The 19,894-nt window shown below is 42.0% G+C and overlaps 1 protein-coding gene across 1 annotated transcript in view; it reads left to right on the forward strand.

The window, feature by feature from the left end:
* The first annotated feature begins 7,164 nt into the window (after positions 1-7,164).
* The window catches only part of RALBP1 (ralA binding protein 1), a 47,832-nt gene continuing 35,102 nt past the window's right edge, over positions 7,165-19,894 (forward strand). Inside the window, exon 1 of the mRNA XM_063451567.1 lies at positions 7,165-7,332. The gene's annotated coding sequence lies outside the window, so the exon portion shown is untranslated. The remainder of the gene's footprint in view (positions 7,333-19,894) is intronic.

Raw genomic sequence — 19,894 nt, forward strand, 5'->3', positions numbered from 1 at the left:
ATTCGTGAATGGCGAACTTCCGCAAATGTTCGCGAAGGGACGAACCGCCATAGACTTCAATAGGCAGGCGAATTTTAAAACCCACAGGGACTCTTTCTGGCCACAATAGTGATGGAAAAGTTGTTTCAAGGGGACTAACACCTGGACTGTGGCATGCCGGAGGGGGATCCATGGCAAAACTCCCATGGAAAATTACATAGTTGATGCAGAGTCTGGTTTTAATCCATAAAGGGCATAAATCACTGCGTTGCGCTCTCGCGGATCGCGAGAACAGAGGACCCTGCTGCTGCTGGATGGGAAACAAGGATGCAAAGTACTGGGCCCCTCTTCACTGTCACCTGACCACCAGTCGAGGAGGACAGGACGGGCAGGTAAGTGGCAGCACTTATTCCACACAACATGCACACTGCACACACTATACACACACTGCACACACTATACACTGCATACACTATACACACACACTGCATACACTATACACACACACTGCATACACACTGCACACACTATACACACACTATACACTGCATACACTATACACACACACTGCATACACTATACACACACACTGCATACACTATACACTGCATACACTATACACACACTGCATACACTATACACTGCATACACTATACACACACACTGCACACACTATACACACACACTGCATACACTATACGCTGCACACACTATACACACACACTGCATACACTATACACTGCATACAGCATACACACACACTGCATACACTATACACTGCATACACTACACACACACACACTGCATACACCATACACACACATTGCATACAAACACTGCACACACTATACACACACTGCACACACTATACACTGCATACACTATACACACACTGCATACACTATACACTGCACACACTATACACACACATTGCATACACTATACACTGCACACACTATACACACACTGCATACACACACTGCACACACTATACACACACTATACACACACACACACTGCATACACTATACACTGGATACACTATACACACACACTGCACACACTATACAAACACTGCACAGACTATACACACACTACATACACTATACACTGCACACACTACACACACACACTGCATACACTATACACTGCATACACTACACACACACTGCATACACACACACACTGCACACACTATACACACACTGCACACACTATACACTGCATACACTATACACACACACTGCATACACTATACACTGCATACACTATACACACACTGAATACACACACACTGCACACACTATACACACACTGCACACACTATACACTGCATACACTATACACACACACTGCATACACTATACACTGCATACACCATACACACACACTGCATACACACACTGCACACACTATACACTGCATACGCTATACACACACACACTGCATACACCATACACACACACTGCATACACTATACACACACTGCATACACACACACTGCATCCACTAAACACACACTGCACCCACTACGCAAACACACTGCATTCACTACGCAAACACACACTTATACATGTGTATCTGTATGTCTGTGTGTCTGTATGTCTGTGTGTCTGTCTGTGTGTGTGTGTGTGTGTCTGTGTGTGTGTCTGTTTCGGTGTTCAGTGCCAAATACAAAAATTGCAGTTGTTTTTTACATTTCAAAGTGTTGGGTGGGGGGTGCCAAATAAAGGATCCGCCCCGGGTGCCAAATACTCCAGGTACGCCCCTGGTGACACCAGATATGAGTGGTGGCACTGGACAAGTGGGCACAGTATACGCTGTGAGCCTGACACACACGCTGGCAGGCAGGCAACTGTAATTAGATTACACAGAAAAAAAAAAAGCACACTGATGTTCTAGCCCTAAAAAGGGCTTTTTGGGGTGCTGTCCTTACAGCAGAGATCAGATGAGTCCTTCAGGACTGTAGTGGACACTGAATACACTAGCCTAGCTATCGATTTCCCTATTAAATCAGCAGCAGCTACACTGTCCCTCCTCTTACTAAGAATGCAGCTTCCGGGGGGCGGGGCCTAGCTGTCATGGAGGAAAGACGCACTTCGTGTGAGCTCCCTCAATATCTCACTTTAAGCAGCTATCAACAAGTGAATTTCACCCCAGAAGGGGATGACCCAGCAATGTTGCTCCTACCTGACCGACCCGACATGCTTAATAGCGGTCAGCAACTCGACAGAGTCTTACTTACCTCCGCGTGGCAAGTGTGGCCTGGTGCTCAACGGGCGGGAGAGGCGGCTGATCTCCCGATCCTGGGATGCCCAGGAGCAGCTACTTCCCGGCAGGAGCTCCGTTACCCCCCCCTCGGACCGGTGGGGGTTATCCCGGTCCACCCCTGAAAGGCTGTCTGGAGCTAATGGACGCACAGAGCACAGCCGCCCAGGCTGACATACTCATCTGCGACTCTCCCAATATGGCGGCAGCCGCGTGTCCTCTTGGTACCAGCAAAGCATGGCAGGATATTGAGTCTAAGCTGGACAGACTTTTTAATCAATTTTGGAAGCAAATAACAAGCAGGAAGCCCCAACAAGCTCCACCACAGCCCCAACAAGCTCCACCACAGCTAAGTGAAGCAGTCCCCATTAAAATCCACCAACGCAAAAGGCGTCGAAGACGGGACCAGAGGCACAAACAGAAATGCAGAGCCTGCCCCACGTCAAGCACTCGCCTCCACCTTAAGCCACCACAAACCCCCACCGGACGTGAAGCACCACCGGGACAGATCCGACCACCCGACAAAAAAAGCTTCCACCACCTCAAGCCGTGAACCCGGCACTCAGCCTTGAGACTTGCATTTGTTGTTCCAGGTATCAGGAACTCCCAGGGTCTGCACCTGGCGCCCAGAAGGGATCGGATGAGCACAAGCAGTAAACAGCAGCCTGCCAAGCATGTCCCACTATAGTACAAAAAAAAGAGAGAACAGGTACCAGCGCTAGTATATGAAACAAATATTTACAAGATGTATATACAATGAAAATATGAAGATAAGCTGCTAAACACTAAGTCAAGTAACTTCCCATAAGATACAATAAGAATAGTAAACGAAAAAATAAATAGTTTAGCGCTTCTATAGATATACAATAAAAGTAGTAGTTATCTAAAAGGTAGATGGTAGTCTACACCCAAAATACAGACTTATGCAAGTAATAGGTCAAATGGGATCAGGTTCTGTAATAATGTAAAAAAATATCCACATAGTGTAAAATCGTACTAATATAAAATGTATATAAAAGTAAACATAGGAACACTCACAAACATAGAGCTATAAACCTAGCTCTGGTGTGGATGGCTTCGGGTCCGTTTAGGCGACCCACCCCTATATTGGAATGTTGTGTGTGGTCCTAAGAAAATGGAAACAAAAAGGAGACCGCAATAGGGTAGCACAGTATGTATCCAAAGTATGGTGGAGAGGTGTGTAAGAATTATACTTACAAACCTAGAGCCCCTATGGCTCTGCAGTCTTGTGATGTGTAGTAAGGGACTACACTCCCTAAGATGCAAAGAGTCACCGGTCACCAGGATGAAAAGAAAAAACTTGCTTTTATTTGTTACACTTTAAATAGGTAAAACAATAAAAACGGAACAATGTCCACAATAAAATCCCAGGACGCGTTTCACTACAGCGTGTAGTTTCCTCAGCTGGGTTGAAGAGCAAATGCATCCTCCTGGTTTGCCGGTCTGTGTTTAAATACCTTCTTTAATTGACGGATGAGGATTAGGTGTGCTTCGTGCCTCTACGTAATTACCACGATCAGGTAAAACATATGAGGTGCAAGCCTCTAACGTCGTATGCGGATCAAGCCTCTTTCTCATGAATGTGAGGTCACGAAAGTCTTTAGTGGAGAAGTTCGTAGGAAAGGATAGGAACTGATCCTTATAAAATTAATTTCTGTTCGTTCAGAGACTCATCATGTCCAATAAATGATGTTTGTAATAGACCAAAAGGAACAAAGGAAAAAGAAATGTGTATTATTAATTAGAAGCTCTGCTCGTGTTTATAATCAAGAGCATAGAGAAACGTGCAAAGAATATGCGTGTGATTAGATCATTCACATTATAATTTTTTGTTAGCGATACATAACATACAGGAAAGAATGTGTCACAAGATATGTAATATTTAAAACGTAGCGAAGGAGAAATACTTGAATCCCAAAAAAGGATTTGTGATTAAATAGTCAATATTAATTATCTAAAATGATGAATCCATCTAGAATAATATTGGTTATGATGGTTACCCATAAGTGGTAAATGGTGACACAGTAATGTGTAGTCTCTAGTACCCCGATCTATATACGAACGAAGACGAATATGTATCAAAGTACTAATGGAATAATATATGTGTGTGAGGTAGATGGCAAAATAATCATGAAAGTGCATGATAATACGTAGAAAGTGCATGATGATACATAGAATTAACATGATAAATCTGTGAATATTTTTTATAATTCCCAACAACAGAAATGTGGTGGAAATACAAAGCAACAGATTTATCCATAAAAGAAGCACAGTTGAGGGAAGAACTTTCACAAATTTAAGCATGGGTGTAAATACAAAGCAGCAAAACTTGTCCGTAAAAGCAACATAATGGGTACACGGTTAGGGAGAACTTCCACAAATTTAAGCATGGATGTATGTAATAACATCAAATGTCAAACTTCTGCTGAAATACAATAATGTGGATGGGACTTGAATTGTGGTAAAAATATGTACATAAGAAGTGGCTAAAATACATAAGTAAAAAGGGCTTATGAAAAAGAACTATAGGAAATGGCAGAGTTCAAAATCGGCATTTAGTCCGTGGGGGATTAGAGTGTTCATATTGTAGATCCATTCCATTTCAGTCTGGCCTATTCTTTTGTTAAAATCCCCTCCTCTCCAGTTCTTTTCTACTTTTTTCACACTTTTTCACACATGTCCCACTATAGCCAATCCTCCACACCATGCCTTTGATCACATGAACTGCTCTCTGCACATTAACTAATCGTAAAGTAGCAAGCGTTTAAACATGTCATTATTTCACGTCCTAAAGAGTTTATTGTCGTAGTTCCTTACATGCCTTTACCTTAACCGTTCATGTATTATGTTATTCACTAGTCTCATCTCATGGGGCGACTCACACTTGATTTATAACTAGTGGTGGAGCTGCTGATATAAATACACAGTTGATAACGTGCAAGCTACACCCTAAACATGACAGCCATCTTTCACAACAATGTACTGCTATATACTCATACCCTCAGTGCAACTAGCCATGATATACGCACGTTCAGCTTAGCATGCTCAAATATAACACACTTCTGTCTAAAAAATAAATAAATAATAAAAAAAAAAGAATGCAGCTTCAGAATTAATCTAAATTGTATGCTGTCTAGGAGGTGGGAGGGTGTGGGAGGGAGGGTCTGCTGCTGATTGGCTGGAATGTGTCTGCTGACTGTGAGGTACAGGGTCAGTTTACTCAATGATGACGAATAGGGGGCGGACCGAACATCGCATATGTTCGCCATCTGTGGCGAACGCAAACAAGCTATGTTCACCAGGAACTATTCGCCAGCAAACCGTTCGGGACATCACTAATAAGGGGAGAGTTGCGAAGCTAAGATGGCCGCCGCACCAACCGAGCATATGCTACACTGGGAACTTAAGTTTCAGGCGGCTTTCGATGCCCTGTGTGCAGCATTCTGGACCCAGATTGAGTCCCGCCAGCAACAACTCGTACTCACTGCAGCCGAGAACACGGAGGCCTCCAGCTCTGTACAGACAGCCTGTACCTCTCCTAGACTGAGAGCAAAAAAGAGCAAGCGTCCCACGCAGCCTGCACCTGTGAAGAAGCCAACTCGCAGGGCTCACACACGGAAAAACCCTGCCAGACGGAGATCTTGCCGACCTCACCTACCTGCATGCGGCTCCAACACCCAGGCGGTCTAGCGCTCTATGGAACCTCGAAGACTCAGTCTGAACGCAGTGAGGAGAGTATATAACGGTGGGAGCTGGTGGACAGCTACGAGATATACAGCCCGTGATTGTCCTGAAGACCCTGATCACCAGCTTCAGCATGGCCCGCTGGCAACAGGCATTGGATGACCACAGGACTCAGTATAAACCATGGAGAGTAATGGGCTCTGTTTCCCTGTTCTCCTTAAATAATGCTAAGCACACTACTAAGCATACATAGTCTGTAGCCAGTAGTAGAACGCCTACAGGTGGTACTACTCACTTATCAGCATATCTCAATCCCCAGTTGCTGAAGGGGTGAAAACTTACCTGAGGCAGCAACGATGTCCCTCGTCGCTGCCTCCTCCTCCGCGCCGCTCCTCCTACTGACTCCGTCGGCCGGTGGGTGAGACTGATCCCGCCCACCGGCCGAGGAGACCTAAAGCGCATGCGCGGCATTGCCGCGCATGCGCATTAGGTCTCACCATAGGAAAGCATTGAAAAAGATTTTCAATGCTTTCCTATGAGGGAATGAGCGATGCTGGAGGTCCTCACACAGTGTGAGGACGTCCAGCTACGCTCTAGCACAGATAATCTGTGCTATGAGTCAGGAAGTGACCTCTAGTGGCTGTCTAGTAGACAGCCACTAGAGGTGGAGTTAACCCTGCAAGGTAATTATTGCAGTTTATAAAAAACTGCAATAATTACACTAGCAGGGTTAAGAGTAGTGGGAGTTGGCAACCAGACCACTCCAATGGCCTGAAATGTCCCTTTAAATAAACAACATTGTCTGTCTTTGAAATATTGAGGGATGTACTGCCCATTGTCTCTTACAAACACCCCATTTATTGTAGGTATGAGTACTGATAGCCCACCCAGTTCTTTTATTTTATGGTAACAAGATACATTCCATTATCATATCACCTGAATAATATTACGTCTCAGGAAATAAAATACAATTTATTAATAGCTCAGCTTATTAGCCACCATCTGGTGGAGGATAGTGGGAGTGGGAGTTGCACTGCACTTCAGATCACTTCCTAGAGACCCTGCTATTACTGATACTGAATTGCCAGCGCAATGGACGCCGGGAATCGTAATGCAGCGAGAAGCGTATCGCTTCCCTGCAATCAGTGTTTGTGCCTGGCAACGTGCCACTCAAAACATGGCCGCCTCACTCCCCACCCCACCCCACGTGACCGTGACGTCGCCGATCCAAGAGCTGAGTCGCTGTGTCGCTTCCTGCCCCGCACTGAGCGCAGGAGGAAGAGGAAGCGAGGCTCCCAGTGACAGAGCGAGGCGGGGAGGGGGGGGTATGTCTCTGTGAAATCATCCTCACTGCTGACTTACTACTGTGCAACTTCCCAGGTTTGAGATCTACAACACTGCAATATGTGATAGGAGCTGTGTGGGCTTCATGGGGATAACTTTGGCTTATATGACATAGTATGGGGATAAGTGGTACCTAGGCATCGCTAGTCTTACTTTATACAGCATTCACTGGTCTAAAACCAAACACATGCATTGCATAAGGGATATAATAAGAAGGGACATGGGACATTGGGTTTAGTAACACACACCTCTCTCTCTCTCTCTCTGATGGTATTAATATAGTGTATATTTATAACTGACATTTAATGTTATGTAAAATGTTCATTCTCTGTCACAGACACACGCCTGGCTGTGCTTACAAACACCACCACATTCTTAAAAAAACAAAGGGACATAATAATGAAACATTAAGGCTCTATGGTTTATTATACAATAGCCTTCATAGTTTGTTTAAGTAAACCAGGTGTAGGTTTATTTGTTGTAGGAAAGACGACTAATTTCTGAGGGAAGGTTTTTTTTTTTGTAGACAATTCAGGTAATGTCTGCTGGGGAAAAAGGAGAAGTGTAAGAGAGACAGGTGATTTTGCCCACTCAGAATGGCTCATATGGTTTTTAGTGGATGTTGGAATAGCTGTATCCTGAGATTACCTGCAGCATTTTTTTATCTTTTGGCTCATGGTCTGCCCCCGTGACTGATTTTACTAATGAGTTTTAAATGTAAAGGTCCCCACGCGCCAGCATACCTGTAAGAGTTAAAGTAGTCTTGAATCTGGTGCCCATTGGCTCTTATCACAAAGATTTACTGCAGTCTGAGGCTTGAATCAGGAAAACGCAGACAGGGAGCCACTGAGCGTTTTAGCCAACGCTATCAGCCCATCAGCAACTCCCCATTTCCAAACTGGATTGAGAAACATCCATATTTTTCTCATTGTTTTGTGAATGGGAAGCGTCAAATGACACTCTCAGCCTATCAGTAGCTACCAGTCGGAGGCCTCTGAATTCAAGCCTTCTGACTTCAGCGTAATCTTGTGCGAAGAGCTAATGTGCTTCAGGTTTAAGACTTTGGGGCTAAACCATTGTTCACGAAATAGGTTCCCATTTGTCTACTCCTGTTTGGTATTAAAAATTTTAAGTTGAGGAAATGATTAATTACCTTTTATTAATTAATGGTTAATCCTATTTGTTAATGGTTTAACCTATTAAGGTAAGCCTTTCTCTGGGGATCTCCTTGCACCATAACAACTTCATGCTGGTGCCCGGATTGTTTCTTTAAGTAGCCATGTGAAGACTTTAAATGGCTTCTCCAATCCTGTTGGCAAAATATTGCAGCTCCCCTGTCTGATATCACAGAAGCCACATGGAGGTCAAATCATAATAAGCCTTTGATTAGATCATTCACCTGGTTCACAGTGCACGCGTGCATTCTGAGCCGAAGAAAGGAGGAGCAGGGATGGCGGGGGTAAAAATAAATAAATGGCTCATTGGCTACTAAGGAGGAAGGGATGCAATCCGTATAGGAGGGAGGGAAGACACCAGCAGATCATACCTGTCTCCAGCATGTAGTGTGTGCTGACGACGCATGTATAATATGCACAGGGTTGATATTTGGCAGCCTGGAACAGAATTCAAGGTGACATAAGTCATGTGTGCTGGGGATGCAACTAGCCCCTGACACACAATTAAAAATAACTACAAATACTCACTCCTACCACCATGACCAGTTCAGAAAACAGTAGTAGTCATGGTTGTTGGTGTAACCATTTAAGATGATCCTTAAATTTGAAATTCACTTTGAATTCCTGACAATTCTCCCTTTACTGAATAATCCTTTGTTTGCGTATTATTTTTTTTTTACTCATAATTCTCAATTTATAGAGCATGTCCTCTCCCAAGGCTCTGCTGAGCTGCAAGCTTGTAAAATACAAGGATACGAGGATTTTCTAGGATACGAGACCTTTCCTAGAGTGTTTAATCCTTCTTTGTTTATTTCTATTTATGAAGTCAAAACAGAAGAAACCCATTTTCTACCTATAAAAGATTGACATACATCTAGGAATGATAATCACTATTTTGGATAGTATATACGTATTCCTTGCAAGGACGTGATTTAAATGAACATTCCAAACACACACAGAAATTCAGCTTGCTGAAGTGCTTTGTGTCTGAAGTGTTCCATTTCACCCCCATTTTTTTTGCCTCTTCCATAAGTACTTTGCCGAAGTCTGTAAAAGAGGTATGCTTTGACCACTGATATTGATTGAAATGTGTTCCATTGCATTGAGAAGTGCTGCTTTTTTATTTTATTTATTTTGTTGGAAAATTGTGATAACTGATGTAATTGAGCTTAAAGGAACACTATAGTCACCTAAATTACTTTAGCTAAATAAAGCAGTTTTAGTGTATAGATCATTCCCCTGCAATTTCACTGCTCAATTCACTGTCATTTAGGAGTTAAATCACTTTGTTTCTGTTTATGCAGCCCTAGCCACACCTCCCCTGGCTATGATTGACAGAGCCTGCATGAAAAAAAAAATGGTTTCACTTTCAAACAGATGTAATTTACCTTAAATAATTTGTATCTCAATCTCTAAATTGAACATTAATCACATACAGGAGGCTCTTGCAGGGTCTAGCAAGCTATTAACATAGCAGGGGATAAGAAAATCTTAATTAAACAGAACTTGCAATAAAGAAAGCCTAAATAGGGCTCTCTTTACAGGAAGTGTTTATGGAAGGCTGTGCACGTCACATGCAGGGAGGTGTGACTAGGGTTCATAAACAAAGGGATTTAACTCCTAAATGGCAGAGGATTTAGCAGTGAGGCTGCAGGGGCATGTGCTATACACCAAAACTACTTCATTAAGCTAAAGTTGTTCAGGTGACTATAGTGTCCCTTTAATATTGGACTGAAGTAGCTATGGTGACTGGAATCCATGGGAGCTGGTTTACTCACAGTTTAGTAGAGATGCTCAGTCTCCTGCAGCCTGAAGCCCGGTAACCGCTCCAGTGATAAAATGGCAGAGGCAGAGCTATATTCTGCTTCACGCCATACTAATTTTAGCAGGCTTTTAGAGGTATCCTCTAAAGCAGCGTTGTTTTTTTTTTTTTTTTTTGTCTTCTGGGTTTCTTTTGTTATGCCTGCTGTATCTTAATGACTGTATCCCCTGCCAATGTGCCTTTATTTTTATTTATTTTCTCCCTTGTGCTTGATCTCAGTATCCAGGTGTTGCTATTTTATTTTCCTCTGTCCATAGTGAATGTGAGATCCATATCTTTTTATAAATTCTGCATAATATTTTATTTTTTACTTCTTGGTCAAATTAAAGCAGTACTGTCATGGCCACATCCGTTTGTTTATTTGTATCCTTTTCCCGTCTCCTCTACTCTGTGACCCCAGTCAACCCCAAATGCCTTTAGGTACCCCATTTCCCTTGATTTTTTTTTTTTTTTTTTACTGCTGAATTTCTTCTATGGATCCATGTCCTAGACACCATCATCTTAATGTTCCTGGGTGATGTGTACCACATTGCCTTAATTTGCCCATACTAGTTTGCACCATGAAATTCCCACGCATGCCTATTTGAAGACTTGGGCATTCACTTTTGTCCAAATTTCGAACCAAAATTCTGGCTATTCATTCAAAAGACTAATGAACTAATAGAAATTACAACAAATTAGACGAAGACAAAATTGAAATTTAATTTAGTTTATTACACGGAGGGAGCTACCGACTTGCAGCTCCCTCCTTGTAATATTTGCTCCCCGCCACTTCCTAAAACCACCCCATACCCTCCTCACTCTATGGGGTCAATCAATATGACCCTCATATTAGAATAAGGTAAGTAAAATTCTCCCTCCTGCCCCTACTCGTGTTATGTCTACTAAACAGTGAGCCTATTAAAATAATCAGTGGGGCTATTAAACTAAACAGGGGACCTGTAGTCCCCCCAGTGGGGGCCCTATAGGATAATAGGGGTGGACCTGTGCTCTTACAAGTAAATAGTAAGATTTACTAGGGGTTTGGGGACCCCTAATCACTGGGGGGTTGGCTAGGTGCTAGGGGACTCCCAGTCAATGGTGGAGAGGAAAGCATTGGATTGGCTGAGATCAACTGGTTCTCAGTGAAGGGAGTGGAGAAGAAAAACTGCGTGGTGGTGAAAAAAGGTGAGTAAATTCACCTTTTAGGTAGTTGATGGGGGCTAATGCTAGTAGAACTATAGACTATATAACTATACACATTTGTATTCCTGACACTATAGTGTTCCTTTAAAGCCAGATCTGTAAACTTGCAGTCTTAAAATGAATTTAGTAAAACAAATTGTTTCTCCAGTCTATAAAACAATGTTCATGCAATGGGTTGTTTTATCTGACCTGCATGGGGCAGTTATGGCTTTGTCTAAATGTGATGCCAACCGTTTAGTTGGATGGTTTTATTTATACCTGACTTTGAATTACACTGTAATACAGGGATCTCCAGATCTTAAAGGACCACTCTAGGCACCCAGACCACTTCAGCTTAATGAAGTGGTCTGGGTGCCAGGTCCCTTTAGGATTAACTTTTTTTTTTTTTATAAACATAGCAGTTTCAGAGAAACTGCTATGTTTATAATGGGGTTAATCCAGCCTCCAAATCCTCTAGTGGCTGTCTGTGAAAATCACAGTGAGAGCACGCAAGCGTCCACAGTGAGAGCACGCAAGCGTCCTGTGAGACCGGGTGAATGCGCGCGCAGCTCTTGCCGCGCATGCTCATTCAGCCGAAAGGGAGGATCGGAGGAGGAGGAGAGCTCCCCGCCCGGCGCTGGAGTAAAGGTAAGTTTTAACCCTTTACTCTCCCCAGAGCCCGGCGGGAGGGGGTCCACTATAGTGCCAGGAAAAAGAGTGTGTTTTCCTGGCACTAAAGTGGTCCTTTAATATTTACAATACTTTGCTTGCCTGGATTGTGTCATACTACAAGGCATTGGGATCTAACTTTGGCTAGCCCTGTTATGATACAAGGAGAATTCAGGTTTTGTGAGTAGCTATAACCAAAGCAAAACTTGCTTTGACATGTACACATGTAATTACAGTGCCGAATTACTCAACACTGTGAGGCGGTTCTGCATCCTTTGGTTAAGATCTACTTTTAGAAACCTTTCTTGAGCTCCTAATTTCAGGGTTTGTTTTGTGGCCCACATTTATGATTGTGTAACATTTTTGCTTTCGTTGACTAAAATATTTTTCCCCAAGTAAAAATAAACTACCAAAAAAACAGAAGAACTGAATCTTGGGTACCATACTTGGCAGACAAAAAAGTGATCTAATATCTAAAGAGAAAAAAATTATAGCCCAACCAATAACAGACTTTTAGTTGGTTATTTGGTTGTGCTAACAGCGAGTGATCATTCCTCTTTAATTGGTGCTCTTCCTCCTTGGCACTGCAATATTCACCATTTTCAGCTTGTGGCAGATGAAGATATCCGGAGTCACACAATGTTCTACATTTAGAGTTTGCATGGGAATACAAAACTAGGATCTATGATAACTAGTGTCCTTCAAGACCTTGATTAAAGGTACACTGTAGACTCCCAGACCACTTCACCTTAATTTTTAATCCCCCAGCTATTTTTACCTTGCAGCTGAAAAGGTAATGTTTTCATTTCAGGGCTAACCTGCCTCTAGTGGCTGTAATAATAAGAGCCGTTTCCACCGACATAGTAGAGTAAAACTCCACTATGTCAGTCAGATGGTCTCTCAGATTTGCACGCTGTTTTGCGGCACATGTGCCCTAGCCTCCATCGATCTTGATGATCTCAGCGAAAGAGGTGTAGCGGCATGCCGGAGACTAGTGCTGTGAGGGAGGAAAGGTAAGTTACTCTCCTTTTTCAACCTGGCAGGGTCACTTAAAGGTCTTCCAGGGCTCTGTAGCATTATGAATACACATTTGTATTCCTAACTCTATAGTGTTGTTTTAACCATCCCAGATTTTTTAATGCAGTGTAAAAAGTTTTTCTTTCTGAGTTTTTTTTTTTCCTCTCTCAATATTCCTATAATACACATCAACCCCAATACAAAAAAAATGTATTTATAACTATTTCTCCAATGGCAAATTTCTTATCTGACCAGAGAAACCAGTTTGAATGTTGAGAATATAATCAGATGGATTGTACCAGCAAAATACTGTAATCGTCAAATTTTCTAGTTTATGTAATTTGCAGAGGAGTGTAGGAAGAAAGGCAATCCTCTGAAAAGTAGCCCTATAGACAAATTACAAAATAAACTTGATTTCAGTTGTCGATAAAGTTTTAAAACTCAGATTGACAAACCTTGACACGATAGTAAAGGGATTAATGTTTGTCTGATCAGTATTCTTACACAAACCACGTTGGGATGGCTGGCCCAGATAGGATGTGATCTAGTAAACAAACTAAGAATAAAAAAAAAAAAAGTTGCTTGTGTACTATCCCAAATCTCTATGCTCCTTTAAATAACCGGATGTTTCTTAGTATCACACCAATGGCCATCAAAGTGTAAGCTCACCTGCATCTCTGTCTCTTTGGAAAATGTACATTTTGGCTAAAGACGGCAAAGTGAATTGTTAGTGTAGGACTTGCCTACTTGGAGGTTTTGCTTTGATGTGGCACATGAGCTTACACTTAAATGGCCATTGGTGTGATATTAAAAAAAAAACCAAAAAAAAAACCTTGTTCTTTAAATTAACTTATTGATTTGGGATAGTGCACAAGTAAAAAATTTTTTCTTTGTTTTGTATTCTAAGTTCTGTTTACTGTATCACATCCTGTCTGGGCCAGTCGTTCTTACCATCCTAACATGGTTTGTGTAAAAATACTGATCGGACAAACAATCCCTTTACTGTCGTGTTGTAGGTTTTTCAATCTGAATTTTGAAACTTGATCGGCAACTGTAATAAAGCTTATTTTGTAATTTGTCTATACGGCTACTTTTCAGAGTATTGCCTTTCTCCCTACACTCCTCTGCAAATTACATAATCTAGAACGTCATTTGAACTAATTTGATGATTACAGTATTTTGCTGATACAATCCAGCTGATTATATTTATAGCGTTCAAACTGGTTTCTCTGGTCAGTTTGGAAACTTGCCATTGGAGAAATGGTTATAAAGAGCAAGTATGTGTAATTAAAGAGGAACTATTTTTTTTCAAAAGCAGTGGTGTTCTCGAATAGCTAACTAATAGTTAGATATTAAATGGGCTTTTAGTTTGAAAAACAAACTCCATTCTTATTTTATTTAGGTTTGCATTAAATTCAGTAATGCATATATGAATTTAAATATCAAATGAGTATTCCCAATAATTGATTCTGCGCAGTCCATAACTGATTGAATTGGAGAGGTCCATGACCCTTACGGAGAAATGTATAATACTTGAATTGCAACAGAATTTTCGTTGTTTATTCAAATTTCTTTTACACAGACAAAGAGAACTTTATCTATTTCAATATCTCCCCCTTGCAATATAATAACACCCCTCCCTACCTTACTTTTAACTTGGCATATAAGTTTGGCTACTCTTTTTATTGTTGAGTTTTGGATTTTTGGTTACAATTTGGTTTCATTTCAGTTGGAACAATTTTTTTTTTCCCAGCAAATATTCCTGCTGCAATAAATCTAATTTGAAAAAAGTTAGGACCCAATCAGCCCAGTTCAGTTGTTATCTAGCGGTGGATAAAATGACTGTCAGAGGAATGTATAATTTGAATTAAACTAAATAACTAAGTCAGTGAACACATTTTGCTGTAACAAAATTGAGATTTGTGAAGACACTTCTCACCAAAAGAATGTAAAGGGATAACTCTAGTCACCATAACCGCTTAATATTTTTGTTTTGGGGTAAAGACTGTCCTTGCAGGCTGAGCAGTCTTTTTCTGAGAAAAGATCATGGTTACATTGCTGCCTTAAGCCATCTCTGGTGGCTGTCACTTGGACAGCCATTAGAGGGTCATACTGGATGCAGTCTTGCAGAGTTTGCAGGACTGATGTTTAGTGTCTCCACACTCTGCATGGAGATGTAAACTGTATCCCATGGAGATACTTTGAGTCAATGTATCTCTATTAGTGGATATTGATTGGCGCAGCAAGGCAATTGCTGTGCATGCACACTAGCCCCCCAGTAGGGATCGACCGATATTGATTTTTTAGAGCCGATAACGATACCGATATTCTGTGAACTTTCAGGCCGATAACCGATTTAATTTGCCGATATTCTGTACATTTACCATTTTGGAAAAAAAACTATTTCTAAAGGTAAATGCACAAAATATACATGCCACGTGTAGTGGATGCAGTCTGTGTTTGTGTAGTGTGAGTGGTGTGGATGCAGTGTGTGTTTGTGTAGTGGATGCAGTGTGTATTTGTCTAGTGTGTATATAATGAAAGCAGCGTGTTTGTGTAGTGTGTGGGTAGTGTGCGTATAGTGAATGCAGTGTGTGTGTAAAGTGAATGCTGTATATACTAAATGCAAAGTGTGTGTGTTTGTGTAGTGTGTGCATATAAGGAATGCAGAGTGTGTGTATTTGTGTTGTGTGTGTGTGTATAGTGAATGTAGTATGTTTATACAGGGAGTGCAGAATTATTAGGCAAATGAGTATTTTGACCACATCATCCTCTTTATGCATGTTGTCTTACTCCAAGCTGTATAGGCTCGAAAGCCTACTACCAATTAAGCATATTAGGTGATGTGCATCTCTGTAATGAGAAGGGGTGTGGTCTAATGACATCAACACCCTATATCAGGTGTGCATAATTATTAGGCAACTTCCTTTCCTTTGGCAAAATGGGTCAAAAGAAGGACTTGACAGGCTCAGAAAAGTCATAAATAGTGAGATATCTTGCAGAGGGATGCAGCACTCTTAAAATTGCAAAGCTTCTGAAGGGTGATCATCGAACAATCAAGCGTTTCATTCAAAATAGTCAACAGGGTCGCAAGAAGCGTGTGGAAAAACCAAGGCGCAAAATAACTGCCCATGAACTGAGAAAAGTCAAGCGTGCAGCTGCCAAGATGCCACTTGCCACCAGTTTGGCCATATTTCAGAGCTGCAACATCACTGGAGTGCCCAAAAGCACAAGGTGTGCAATACTCAGAGACATGGCCAAGGTAAGAAAGGCTGAAAGACGACCACCACTGAACAAGACACACAAGCTGAAACGTCAAGACTGGGCCAAGAAATATCTCAAGACTGATTTTTCTAAGGTTTTATGGACTGATGAAATGAGAGTGAGTCTTGATGGGCCAGATGGATGGGCCCGTGGCTGGATTGGTAAAGGGCAGAGAGCTCCAGTCCGACTCAGACGCCAGCAAGGTACTGGTTTGGGCTGGTATCATCAAAGATGAGCTTGTGGGGCCTTTTTGGGTTGAGGATGGAGTCAAGCTCAACTCCCAGTCCTACTGCCAGTTTCTGGAAGACACCTTCTTCAAGCAGTGGTAAAGGAAGAAGTCTGCATCCTTCAAGAAAAACATGATTTTCATGCAGGACAATGCTCCATCACACGCGTCCAAGTACTCCACAGCGTGGCTGGCAAGAAAGGGTATAAAAGAAGAAAATCTAATGACATGGCCTCCTTGTTCACCTGATCTGAACCCCATTGAGAACCTGTGGTCCATCATCAAATGTGAGATTTACAAGGAGGGAAAACAGTACACCTCTCTGAACAGTGTCTGGGAGGCTGTGGTTGCTTCTGCACGCAATGTTGATGGTGAACAGATCAAAACACTGACAGAATCCATGGATGGCAGGCTTTTGAGTGTCCTTGCAAAGAAAGGTGGCTATATTGGTCACTGATTTGTTTTTGTTTTGTTTTTGAATGTCAGAAATGTATATTTGTGAATGTTGAGATGTTATATTGGTTTCACTGGTAAAAATAAATAATTGAAATGGGTATATATTTGCTTTTTGTTAAGTTGCCTAATAATTATGCACAGTAATAGTCACCTGCACACACCGATATCCCCCTAAAATAGCTAAAACTAAAAACAAACTAAAAACTACTTCCAAAAATATTCAGCTTTGATATTAATGAGTTTTTTGGGTTCATTGAGAACATGGTTGTTGTTCAATAATAAAATTAATCCTCAAAAATACAACTTGCCTAATAATTCTGCACTCCCTGTATAATGCAGAGTGTGTGTGTTTGTATATAATGCAGAGTGTGTGTGTAGTGTGCATTATATAAACACACTACACAAACACACTGTGTATATAATGCAGTGTTTATATAATGCAGTGTGTTTGTATAGTGTGTGTGTATATAATGCAGTGTGTGTTTGTATAGTGTGTGTATATAATGCAGTGTGTGTTTGTATAGTGTGTGTGTGTATATAATGTAGTGTGTGTTTGTATAGTGTGTGTGTGTATATAATGTAGTGTGTGTTTATAATGCAGTGTGTGTATATAATGCAGTGTGTGTGTGTATATAATACAGTGTGTTTGTGTAGTGTGCATTATATACACACACTATACAAACACTGCATTATATATACACACACTATGCAAACACACTGAATTATATACACAGTGTGTTTGTGTAGTGTATGTGTATAATAATAGTGTATGTGTGAGGGGGCATTTTTTATTAAAAAAAAAATATTTTTATATTACATTTTTTTTATATATATTTAATTATTATTATTTATTTTTTGTTGTCCCCCCTCCCTGCTTGTTGCCTTGCCAGGGAGGGGGGATATGTTAATCCCTGGTGGTCCAGTGGCATTGGCTTAGCTGGGGAAGGGAGGGGGAGGGGGAGGGGAGAGGGGGGTGGGGTGGGCAGCAAGCGTTTACTCACCTCCCAGCAGCTCCTCCAGCTCCCCAGTGTAAATCTTGCGAGACCCGCGGACGTCAGAGCTGGCCGCGGGTCTCGCGAGATTTACTCTGGGGAGCTGGAGGAGCTGCTGGGAGGTGAGTAAACGCTTGCTGCCCGCCCCCCCCCCCCCCCCCCCCCCCCAGGACCGCCGGGCTTGTAATGAGCCTGGCGGTCCTGGGAGGTATTATCGGCAATATCGGTATCCCTATTGGCCGATACCGATATTGCCGAAAATACCGAATATCGGCCGATTATATCGGTAAAACCGATAATCGGTCGATCCCTACCCCCCAGTGCTTCTTTATTAGATTGGATAAGATCATTAGTATTGATTATTTCAGTCAGTGCAGGAGAGGTAGCCACAGTAAGACCAGTGTGTAGGGGGATATAAGGCAAGTTTAAAAAAAAAAAAAAAACACTTTCTTTTGCTTAGCTAAAGGGAACACGATAATCTAAATAGTATTAAACTCTCTAGGTTTAGGAATAGAAACATGTACTTGGACTTTAGCTTTTAATGTAACCCTGTGATCTCCGAAGGATAGGTGACACTCTACAGGAAGTGTTTAGGAAGGCTGTGCAAGTCAGAGGCAGGGAGGTGTGATTAGGGCTGCATAAACAAAGTGCTTAAACTCCTAAATTGAGCAGTGAAACTACAGGGACATCCTCTTTATACCAAAATTGCTTCATTAAGCTAACGTTGTTTTGGGGACTATAGGGTCCCTTTTTAACCCCTTAAGGACTTTCCGCGGTCGTGATCCTGGGGTCTGCCTGGGAGCACAGGCAGACCCCCTCTGCCCAATCGGCCTCTCTCCCCCCCACCTCACCTCCCCCATGCCATGTGATCAGGGGGTCATTGCGATCACATGGCCGGAATAGCCGGCTTATGCACTGCCTGCAGGGGGCCTCAATTTAGTTTTTTGCATTTTTCACACACAAACAAATATTAACACTAAATTTGGCCATGGATTGTGACCAAGTGGCTACTAGAAAAGAATGTACATACCCCATTTGTAATACCTTGCCTTGTCTACTTTTGCAAATGGTATGCCATCATGGGGGTAATTTTCATTCCTGGGCTACCATTTGGTCTCAAAGGCAACAAAACCAATCTGGCAAATTTCAATGTGTATAAACTGAAAAATGTAACATGCTATATTTGTCCCTGTAACTTCCCAAAACACCATAAAACCTGTACATAGGGGGTACTGTTTTACACGTGAGACATCGCTAAATACAAATATGTGGTTTTCATTGCAGTGAAAGCAAACCGTATGATGACATTACTGAATTGAACGCCTCAGACTTTGCAACTCACTTCACTGACAAGATCTCTACAATCAGGGAAGAGATCTCTCATCTTTCTTCTTGCCCTTACAATACTTCCCCTAACCTCACTCCCTCTGCTGTTCTATGTTTATTCGCACCCGCTATAGCGGAAGAGGTTTCTGCTCTGCTCCAGTCCTCCCGCTCCACCACCTGCTCCCTAGATCCAATTCCCTTGCATCTCATCCGTACTGTCTTCCTCTTTCTCTACCTCTCACTAAAAGTCTCAATCTCTCTTTCTCGTCTGGCATATTTCCATCGCCCTTCAAATATGCAACTGTAACCCCAATTCTAAAGAAGCCAAACCTTGACCCGAACTCCCCGTCCAATTACCGTCCTATCTCGCTACTGCCTTTTGCATCCAAGATCCTTGAAAGAGTGGTGTATGCGAGATTGACAGACTTCCTCGAGTCCAATTCTCTGCTAGACCCGCTTCAGTCTTGTTTCCACGCTAAGCACTCTG

This window comes from Pelobates fuscus, chromosome 4 (genome assembly GCF_036172605.1).
Source record: "Pelobates fuscus isolate aPelFus1 chromosome 4, aPelFus1.pri, whole genome shotgun sequence".
In the NCBI taxonomy this organism is placed as follows: domain Eukaryota; kingdom Metazoa; phylum Chordata; class Amphibia; order Anura; family Pelobatidae; genus Pelobates; species Pelobates fuscus.